We start from the raw sequence: 12,001 nt of genomic DNA, 5'->3' as shown, positions 1-12,001 counted from the left end.
AATGGGAATACCAGGCCACCTGACCTGCCTCTTGAGAAATCTGTATGCAGGCCAGGAAGCAACAGTTAGAACTGGACATGGAATAACAGAATGGTTCCAAATAGGAGAAGGAGTACATCAAGGCTGTATATTGTCACCCTGCTTATTTAACTTATATGCACAATACATCATGAGAAATACTTGACTGGATGAAGCACAAGCTGGAATCAAGATTGTCGGGAGAAATATCAATAAGCTCAGATATGCAGATGACACCACCCTTATGGCAGAAAGTGAAGAGGAACTAAAAAGCCTCTTGATGAAAGTGAAAGAGGAGAGTTGAAAAGTTGACTTAAAGCTCAACATTCAGAAAACTAAGATCATGGAATATGGCCCCATCATTTCATGGCAAATAGATGGGGAAGCCGTGGAAACAGTGTCAGACTTTATTTTTTGGGGCTCCAAAATCACTGAAGATGGTGACTGAAGCCATGAAATTAAAAGATGCTTACTCCTTGGAAGGAAAGTTATGACCAACCTAGACAGCATATTAAAAAACAGAGACATTTGTTTGTCAACAAATGTCCTTCTAGTCAAAGCTATGGTTTTTCCAGTAGTCATGTATGGATTTGAGAATTGGACTGCAAAGAAAGCTGAGCACCAAAGACCTGATGCTTTTGAACTGTGGTGTTGGAGAACACTTTTGAGAGTCCCTTGGACTGCAGGGAGATCCAACCAGTCCATCCTAAAGGAAATCAGTCGTGAATATTCATTAGAAGGACTAATGTTGAAGGTGAAACTCCAATACTTTGGCCACCTGATGCGAAGAACTGACTCATTTGAAAAGACCTGATGCTGGAAAAGATTGAACGTGGGAGGAGAAGGGCTGATAGAGGATGAGATTATTGGATGGCATCACCAACTCAGTGGGCACAAGTTTGAGTGGTCTCAGGGAGCTGGTGATGGACAAGGAGTCTTGGGTTCGCAAAGAGTCAAACATGGCTGAGTGACTGAACTGAACTGAAGACTTATGTATGGAATCTAGAAAGATGGTACTGTTGAAATTATTTTCATGGTACCAATGGATACCCAGACATTGAGTACAGACTATGGATATGTTGGGATGCAGGAGGGAGGAAGAAGAATGTGGGATGTATGGAGAGAGAAACATGGAAACTTATATCACCACATGTAAAATAGATAGCCAATGGGTTTGCTGTATGACTCAGGGCACTGAATCCAGGGCTCTGTAACAACCTAAAGGGGTGGAATGGGGAGGGAGGTGAGAGGGAGTTTCAAGAGGGAGGGGATATATGTATACCAATGGCTGATTCATGTTGATGTTTGGCAGAAACCAACAAAATTCTGTAAAGAAATTATTCTTCAATTAAAAAAAAGTATTTTTTAATAGCCATTTTTGGAAAAACTTTAAAAAGTCAAAAAATTAAATCAAGTGTTCAAAAGAGTTTTACAGATGATAACAACTGCTTACATATAAAGTTGAAACAACATAAAATTCTGTCATAACTAAAATGTGAATTTAGTAAAGTCAGAAAATATGATTAACTAAAAAGCAATTGTACTTTTACATAATAGCATCAAACAATTAAATTATTTTGCCAATTTCTCAGATTGAACTTCTTGGCTTATTTTTTGGGATAGAGACATGAGACTTGTTCTAGTAAACAGAATTGGGAATAAAAGAAATATGCATCATGTTCTGATGAGAACATTAACAACCAGTTCAAGACACTCTGACAATATCCTCTAATAAAAATTTGTTATCTAAGTTATAGGAATCATGTAAAAAAGAGATTGTACTAGAATTCTATGAACATGTAAAATGAATAAGAAATGAAATCTTTTGTTTTTAGTTACTGAAATTGACATAGAAATTGTCATCTAGAAGTCTGGTACTACCGTAATTACAAACCTCAAACATAAGATGTTAACTTAGAAGCCAGGAGACAAAGAAACTTACATTTAGTCCATAATATGCAATGGAAACACTAAATAACACATGAAAATATACGAAAAATATTCAAACTCACTATTTATAAAAGCAAATCTATAACAAACCAGTAAGGAAAAATCTATTTTCTACAAAATTTGACAAGTTTCTAAGTTTTTTTCAAGCATTCTTGAAGGTGAAAATGAAGTCGCTCAGTCGTGTCTGACTGTTTGTGACCCTAAGGACTGTAGCCTGCCTAGCTCCTCCATCCATGGGATTTTCCAGGCAAGAATACTGGAGTGGTTGCCATTCTTCTCCAGGGAATCTTCTTGACCCAGATATAAAACTCAGGTCTCCTGTTTTGTGGGCGGACTCTTTAACCTCTGAGCCACCAGGCAATCAAGCATTCTTATGCTGTCATTTGGAATGTACATTAATATGTGTGTTTGCCTGCATGAAGGCTAAATCGCTTCAGTCACATCCAATTCTTTGCGATTTATAGACGGTAGACTGCCAGATTCCTCTGTCCATGCTATTCTCCAGGCAAGAATACTGGGATGGATTGCCATGCCCACCTCCAGGGGACTTTCCCAACCAGGTGATCGAACCTACATCTCTTATGTCTCCTGCATTGGCAGGCTGGTTATTTACCATTTGTGCCAACTATAACCTCCTGCAAAACAATCTGGCAATATGAATATTTCAGCAACATGAATGTTAACATTGTATATGTTCGTTTGTTTAAATTATTCATGCAGTGTCTACTTCTAAGGATACGAATACAATAGTATCAAGGCATGCAAAAAAGCATTTATGTAAAGTGAAATATTACTGTATATTTTGTAATTCCCCCAATTTAAGCCAAATATTCAATATATTTTGCATAAAAATAATAGATAATATTTAACATTAAATGTACAGAGATACTTAATGGCATTGCAAAGTATACTGGTATCATATTAAGAGACAAGTCACAAACTTGTGTGTCCTGTGAGAAATCCACCAGATAAAAATTAGTGAGTAAAATAACCAGATAAATGTTAAACAGTAAAATAACCACTTCATGAATAGTATTTCTCTCTTTGATGGTGCTATCATACTTTTCTGTAATTTTCTTTTTGAATAAAACTGTGTTTTTACTTTTTATAAATAAGAATAGATTGCTTTTCATAGAAGAACTTAAATACAAATTTAAATTTGGGGGAACTTCCTTGGTGGTCCAGTGGTTAGGACTATGCACTCTCACTATGAAAGGCCCAGGTTCAATCCCTGGTCAGGGAACTAAGACTCCATGAATCTAGGCGCCACCAAAAAAATAAATAAATAAACTTTGGATTTTTCATTTGACCCTATTACATGTATAAGCATAATAAAGATTTGTAAGGGCATGAAGACTGTGTGCAAATATCCATCTAAAAATTTTGTCCTGTATGTAACATGATACAGAACATGTCCTGCTTAAAAGCACTTCTTATTTGTTAAGTCCCAAATAACTCATTTTAAATCCCTCATACCTAACACCACATTCTGATATGATAGTAATTCTACTTTTAACATATAACTTCCCCTTTTTATTTTCTCAGCAATCATCTTTCTGTGGCTGTAAAATCTCAGGGGTCCCTTAAACAGTAGGCAGCAAATCTGTAGGCTCTTCAAGAGTGGATAAAATTAAAGATATTCTAGTTTATATTTAGGGACATTGAAATTATATTTTCCTTCTTTGAATAATTATCTCAAAAAGAAAACAAATTACTTAAGCAAGAAACTTTTAAGCCATGTATTTTCCAATTCTATGTATATAGGTTGCACAATATTTTTGTGATTCAGCTCATCTGAGACAAAATTCTCAGCATATGAAAATAAATTCTAACCAAAAAAGTCAAAATATCCAGGAAAACATTTAATTTTTTACTGTTAGTCAAAATTTTGATACAGTGCACACTTTTGGATTAATTATATTATAAATTCTAAGGCTATATTTTTGGGTATTGACACAAATTTGAAAGTATATGACACTTTTATATTATTGATACATATGAAGGCTGATTAATAATGTCAGTTTGAGAATAAAATAATTGTGACATTTTTCTCCTAGATTCTTGAACAAACTTGGAAAACTAATGAATAAAATCTATCCTTTCAAATAACAGACCTTAGTTAAATATGCACACATTAGAATGCACATAGGCCTTCATGCAAGCACATGCATGCAAAGCCCATAACTAGTGTGAAGTGAAAGAGAGAAAGGATAGAAAAGCATGGATGGAAGTTTCAATGGGCATTATGCAAGAAAATGTTGGAGTATAGCTTCAGAATAATTTTTACCAACTGAAAATTTTCATGGTAATTAAACCTTTCTACCCATGAAACTTGGCAGTTTCCTATGCTTCAATGGACAAGATGAGTTTATGGTAATTTTCTTTAATAAAATACTCTTTAATCTAATGTTCTGACCTTGGCCAAGTTACTGAAGAATATAAACATCAGTTTTCTCACTTATAATATTGACTCTGTGTACATATTTTTGTCCTCTAATAGTCAGCTCCTCCTCTGAGTTACCCTTCTACTTTCATGACGAATTTATTCCTTCTGGACAGTGTGCATTTTACATCTTTCTTTTGGAAATCCTTTGTTTTAATTTCTATGTGTAGTCCTATTCCAGTGTGTCATTTTCATTTTGACCATTACTTATCTCTGTTGTTGACAACTCATCATCATCTTTTTCTGTACTCTTAAATCTACACCGTCTGTCCTGAGGCTCTGGCTTTGATTCTTTTTGTCTTTTGCATACTGTCCTCCCTAAGCTTCACTCATTTCCTAAGGTTTTAAAGGATTATAACTTAAGGTTCATGCTTCCTGTTTCTTACTAATTATTTATTGTAAGAGTATGGTGTGACATAATAGAAAATATGTATATATTGGTCTCTTTTCTGAGTACCTGGCACAGATTTCCTAAAACTCTACAAGAGTAGAGAACACGTGTTTCCTTCATCTCCTGCATGGCAGGTAGATTCTTTACTGCTGAGTCATCTGCACATCTTCTTTATCCATTCCTCTTTTGATTGACTTTGGAAATTCTCAGGTGGCTAACTGGTAAAGAATCTGCCTTCCAGTGCAGGAGCTTCAGGTGACATGAGTTCCATCCATGCGTCGAGAAGATCCCCTCGAGGAGAAAATGGCAATCCACTCCAGTATTCTTGCCTGGAGAATCCCATGGGCTGAGGAACTTGACAGTCTACAGTCCATGGGGTCACAAAGAGTTGTACACAACTAAGCACGCATGCATGTTCAATTGACATTTAGGTTGCTCCCATGTCTTGGCTATTGCAAACAGTGCTGCAAAGAGCAGCACTGGCTTCATATATCATTTCAGACCATGTTTTTCTTTGAATGTCTACCCAGGAGTGGGATTGCTGGTGGAAGCTCTGTTTCTAGTTTTTAAGAAACCTTCATTCTGTGCTACATAGTGGATTACCAACTTACATTCCCACCCATAGAGTAGGAGTGTACCTTTCTCTCCATAGCCTCTCCAGAACTTATTTTTTATAGATTTTTTAATGCTAGCCATTTTGAAATTTTGAAGTGAAATCTCATTGCAGTTTTGATTTGCCTTTCTCTGGAGAAGGAAATGGCAACCCACCCTAGTACTCTTGCCTAGAAAAATTCCATGGATGGAGGAAACTGGTGGGCTACAATCCATGGAGTTGCAGAGCCGGACACGACTGAGTGACTTCACTTTACTCACTTTAAGATTTAGAGATGGCAAATGTCTTGTCATTTGCCTGTTGGCCATCTGTTTGTCTTCTTTGTAGAAATGTCTAAGTAGGTCTTCTGCCTAGTTTTTGATTGAGTTGTTTATTTTGATGATACTGAATCACATTAAGTGATTGAAAATTTTCGAGTCTAACCCTTTGCCAGTCATATCATTTGCAAATATTTTCTCCCAATCTATGGGTTGTCTTTTCATTTGTTTATGGTTTACTTTGTGTGAAAAATGTTTGAGTATAGTTAGGTTCTATTTGTTTATTTTTGTTTTTATTTCCATTACTCTGGGAGATGGATCAAAGAAGAAATTGCTATGATTTATGGCAGAGAGTGTTCTACATATGATTTTCTCTAAGAGTTTTATCGTGTCTGGTCTTTATCCCATTTTGAGCTTATTTTTTTGTCTGGCATTAAAGAATGGCCTGATTATTTTATTTTCTTACAAGTAGCTGTCCAATTTTCCAAGCATTATTTATTGTAGAGACTTTCTTTCTACCATTGTATAATTTTATCTCCTTCATTTTAGATTAATGGACCCTAAGAGCATGGGTTTATGTCAGGACTTTCTATCATGTTCTGTTGAGCTGTATCTCTAATTTTGTGCCAGCTCCATACTCTTTTGATGTCTATAACTTTGTAGTATTTTCTGTCTCAAAATTGCTTTGGCTATTTGGGGTCATTTGTGTATCCACACAATTTCAAGATTTTTTGTGTTCTAGTTCTGTGGAAAATGCCATTGGTAAATTAGGGATTTTGTTGAATCTTTGGATTGCCTTGAGCAATATCTTACAATATTGATTCTTCCAATCCCATAACATGGCATATCTTTCCACTTGTTTGTATAGTATTTAACTTCTTTCATCAATGTTTCATACTCTTCTTAGTACAAGTCCTTTGTCTCACTAGATATTTGTGAGACAAGTAGATTACTTGTTCCAAGTATTCTACCTTTCTAGTGAAATGCTAAATGTGATTGTTTCTTGAATTTCTGTTTATGATCTTCCATTCCTAGTGATTTAAGAGATTTCTCTGTGTTAATTTTGTGTTCTGTGATTTTGCTAAATTCATCAATTAACTCTTTTAGTTTCTCAGTGGCATATTTATGATTTTCTATGTGTAATGTCATGCCATTTGCAAGGAGTGACAATTTTACTTCTTCCTTTCCAATTTGAGTTCCTTTTACTTATCTATATATGTATCTTACTACTATAGTTAGGACTCTCAAAACTATGTTGAATATAAGTGGTGAGAGTGGACGTCTTTGTCTTATTCTTGATCTTAGCGGAAATGCTTTCAGTTTTTCAATGTTGAATGTGATGTTAGCTATGGGTTTGTCATATATGGCTTTTACTATGTTGACCTGTGTTCCCTCTATGCCTACTTTCTGGAGAGTCTTTTATCATAAATTGGTGCTGAATTTTGTCACAAGTCTTTTCTGCATCTGTTGAGGTGATCATATTATTTTTATTCTTCAATTTTTTGATGTGGTCCACCACACTGATATATTTACAGATACTGAAAAATCCTTGCATCCCTGGGATAAATTCCACTTGATCATGATGTATGTTCCTGTTAATGCGTTGCTGGATTTGGATTGCTAATATTTTGTTGAGGATTTTTGTGTATATGTTCACCAGTGATATTTGCCTGCAATTGTTAATCAACTATGTGCATGCATGCTAAGTCACTTTAGCTGTGTCCAACTCTTTGTAACCCCATAGATTGTAGTGTGTTCCTCTGTCCATGAGAGACTCCAGGCAAGAATACTGGTGTGGGTTGCCATGCCTTTCTCCAAAGGGCATGCACTTCTCTTGACCCATGGGTTGAACCCACATCTCCTATGTCTCCTGCATTGGCAAGCAGGTTCTTTACCACAAATGTCACCTAGGAAGCCCCTAATTGATTTTAACCCAATATAAAATAAAACATTAAAAATTGAAAAAAAGAAATGTTTCTCAGAAAATCTAAGGAAATTTAAATAAAGCAAAATGAAGACAGTTTGTTTTTTTCATATAGCAGTATTTTATTCCTAGATGGAAAAAAGAAGTATATAAAGTTTTAAACCTACAGACATTCATATATTTCCATTCAGAGATTTGAACACAATAAGTATAAATCTTATCAACCAATATCTCTAACACCAAACTACTCCCTGGAGAGCAATTTCTTGAGGTAAAAAGCTTTTTTTTGGGGGGGGGGAGTGGGGTTTATTTTACATATAGAAAAATAAACGGGAGATTTATTAAGGCTTTGAGGTCCAAAAACTGAAACATAAGCACTTGAGTATTCTGTTCACAATGATGGTGGACTGTCTTTGATGAGTTTATTCTTCTTATGTATTTATCACATTCTGCAAACATTTTGGTTACAAGGAAATTAGATATGACATTGAGGTTTCTATGCCAAAGATGTCTTTCCTTTATGTTAAGTTTTGCAAAATATTTTTGACATTTGTGAATAATTTTTCTATTTTATTTTCTTTCCTTTCATATGAATAAAGCTTAGACTTCTGCCTTTCAAAGAGTGCACAATGTCTGTAAAGGACAATACTGTTAATAAATTAACAGAAAAATTACCTCTTAACTAAGCCTAATCTAGTTAGCAATGCTATCAATTAGGGAAACACATTGGTTAGAAAGATCAATAAAATTCCTATTTGCTGGTATAAATTCAGTGTTCTTCAAACCTAACAAAAATGTCCTGCCAGTATCTTTTTTCTTCCATTGGAATATAAAATTCATTCAAAATAATGAGGAAGAAAACTGTTTTAATAAAGCAATTCCAAAAGAACATAGCAAATATATATTGTGTTTATTTGATATTCAGTCAAACTCAGGGAATATTTCTACTCCCCAATCTTCTGTTTAATTCCCCCCTGACCCTCACCTGCACTATACTATATATTTCATTTCATACTCAGTTAAATAAATAAGTCAAATGCTCTTAGCCCATGAATTCCTTAGCTATTCTTTGTTGCCAGTAAATCTTACCTTTTATTGTCACTTGTCAGATCAAGGCCATAAGCCGGAACTGGAAAACATAGTTCTGCTCCTTTTCAGGATCATCAGTAATTTTTTACCCTATGGTTATATATGAATTATTAAGATAGCTGTTGCTTAAAAAAATCTCAAATATAATATTGCAAAGAGTTGGAGGGACCCAACTTCCTATAGAGCAAATACAGATTGTTTCCAACCTCTCAAGTGAACACCAATGAGAGTAAACATAAACACCCGGTGCAAAATGGGAAGCTGTCATCATAATTTAAGGATAAAATAGAAGAAAAGTACAATATACACCTGGCACCATACAGATGAAGGCCAACCCAGATCAATTGCCTTTGACTCAGTGCTGAAGAGGCGTCATGAGTATTTATGAAAGCTGTATCGTATCTGTAAACTTTCTACAGACTCACAGGGTCAGAGAGATGCAGAAATCTCTGATAAAATGTGCCGTATTGTATTTCACATTGCAAATAGGTAGCAATTTTTAATATGTGATCTTAAACCACTACTTTAGGATTAGCTTCTATTAATTTTAAGTATTTTTGTCTTAATATAAGCTCACAATTTGATGTTTGCCTATATATATTACCAAATATTCTCTTTCACCCTCATTCTTTTCTCTGTTTTATTTTTCATCAAATATGAAATGTTACTTTAGTGCCATCATGCATTGAATCCAGGTATCAGGAAGAGAATTATCAAATTCGTTATTATTTCTTCAAGTAACATATTGATATAATACATTGCATTACCTTAAATATCAATTATGTAAAGGAGGAAATTCCTTAGTGGTCCAGGGGTTAAGTGTCTGCATTTCCATTTAAAGGAGCATGGGTTCTATCCCTGGTCAGACAACTAACATCCCACAAGCTGTGTGGAGGGACAAAATATATGTGAAGAATAGCAAAATATATCTTCTCCAAATTTTATATGATATATACTTCATAAACAACTGTGTTGAATTAATCACACAAAGAAAAATTGAGTGTTCTCTAGTACAGGTTAAAAGGGACTCAAAGTCTTTTCTCTCTTGGTTATTAGAGATCTGATCATACACAGTTCAACCTGATTGAAGATATTTTAGTTGTTAACTAATGAAATACAGAACTCAAGGGAATAAATAAGTACAAATATGATCCAAGAATTATTGAATATTTATAGATGTTCTTCTAAATGTAATAAATGACTTAACTCACTTTCCTACATCAAATCTAAGAGGTATGTGTTATAATTTTATCTCTATTGAAGAAAGAAGAATAAGATACATGGACATTAAGTAGCTTTCAGAATGACAGAGGAAGTAGTGGTAGAGTGGCATATAAGGTCAGGCAGCATTAATGTCCCTGGTGGCTTAGATGGTAAAGAGTCCATCTGCAATGTAGGAGACCCAGGTTCAATACCTGAGTTAGGAAGATCCCTGGAGAAAAGGAATGCCAACTGATACCAGTACCATTGCCTGGAGAATTCCATGGACAAAGGAGTTGGCAGTTTACAGTCCATGGGGTCACAAATAGTCAGACACAACTGAGCAACAAATATACACAGCATAGTTTTAGAGAGCATCTTTCTGGTGAGATATTTTGCCCTTATTCAAAAGAAGCTCAAACAGTTTCCCAAGACATATATACATCCAAGAGCCTTATACATTTGTTGTAGACCAAATATGTGTCCCCCACAAATTCACATGTTTAAGTTCTAGCCCCTAGAACCTCAGAATGTAACTGTAATAGAGACAGGCCTTTGAGCAGATAATTATGGTAAAATGAGATCATTTGGGTTCGACCTAATTCAATGTGAGTGAGATACCAACTGAAGGTATGCACAGAGAAAATGTCATGGAGGGGACCCAGCAAGAAGACTGCATTCTGCAATTCAGGGAGAGAGGCCTCAGAACAAACCAAATCTACTGACGCCTTGTTCTTGGACTTCTATACTCCAGATCTGTGGAAAGATAAAATTCTGGGTTTTTGTAAGCCACCAGCTTGTAGTATTTTATTACTATATCCTTACAAAACTAATAAAGTATATGTGTACTAACTTTTTCAGGGTGAATATCCAAATACACAAGCACGGTAACATCTACTAACTTAAGGAAATTGTATCTCATTAATAATAATTTGCTACTACAAACAAAATCCACTTATTCCTTTAGGGATATAAAATACATCACAAAGGAAAATATTCTGAGATTAATTTTAAGTGCTCTTTTGGTACTCATCAAGCAGTAACAAATGACAATTAAATAGTTAACAAGCTTATGTCAATGACTTACAGTTGCACTCATTTCACATGCCAAAGTTATGCTCAAAATCCTTCAAACTAAGCTTCAGCAGTACATAAACTGAGAACTTCCAGTTCCACCAGCTGGACTTAGAAAAGGGAGAGAAACAAGAGATCAAATTGCCAACATTTGTTGTATCATAGAGAAAGCAAGAGAATTCCAGAAATACTTCTGCCTGATTGACTACATGAAAGCCTTTAACTGTGTGGATCACAACAAATTTTGGAAAAGTCTTAAAGAGATAGGAATATCAGAACACTTTACCTGCCTCCTGAGAAACCTGTATGCAGATCAAGAAGCAAGAGACATGGAAAAACGGACTGGTTCAAAACTGAGACAGAAATACTACAAGGCTGTATATTGTCACTCTGTTTAACTTATTTTCAGAGTACGTCAGGAAAAATGCCAGGCTGGACTTATAAGCTAGAATCAAGATAGCCAGGAGAAATATCAACAACCCCAGATATGCACATGATACCACTCTAATAGCAGAAAGTGAAGAGGAACCAAGAGCCTCTTGATGAGGGTGAAAGAGGAGAGTGAAAAAGCTGGCTTAAAACTCAACATTCTAAAACCTAAGATCATAGCATCTTGTTCCATCACTTCATGGCAAATGGGGGAAAAAATGGAAACAGTGACAGACTTTAGTTTCTTAGGCTTCAAAGTCAGTGCAGAATTTGATTGGAGCCATGAAATTGAAAGGCATTTGCTCCTTGGAAGGAAAGTTATGAGAAGCCTAGACAGCATACTAAAAATCAGAGACATCGCTTTGCCAACAATGGTATGTATAATCAAAGCTATGGTTTTTCCATTAGACAAGTCTAGATGCGTGAGTTGGATCATAAAGAAGACTAAGGGCCAAGTAATTGATGCTTTTGAATTGTGGGGCTAGAGAAGACTCTGGAGAGTCCCTTGGACTGTAAGGAGATCAAATCAATCAATCTTAAGGGAATCAACACTGGATATTCATTAGGAGGATTAATGCTAAAGGAGAAACCCCAATACTTTGACACCTGACGG

At 35.3% G+C, this 12,001-nt stretch overlaps 1 non-coding gene across 1 annotated transcript; it reads left to right on the top strand.

Moving 5' to 3' along the window:
- The first annotated feature begins 3,138 nt into the window (after window positions 1-3,138).
- Window positions 3,139-3,211, top strand: TRNAE-CUC (transfer RNA glutamic acid (anticodon CUC)). Its single transcript has one exon. It is a non-coding gene; the product is annotated as a tRNA-Glu (tRNA).
- Window positions 3,212-12,001: the final 8,790 nt, after the last annotated feature.

This window comes from Ovis canadensis, chromosome 15, assembly GCF_042477335.2.
Source record: "Ovis canadensis isolate MfBH-ARS-UI-01 breed Bighorn chromosome 15, ARS-UI_OviCan_v2, whole genome shotgun sequence".
NCBI classification, from domain to species: Eukaryota; Metazoa; Chordata; class Mammalia; order Artiodactyla; family Bovidae; genus Ovis; species Ovis canadensis.
This window is presented reverse-complemented; position numbering and strand designations above follow the sequence as displayed.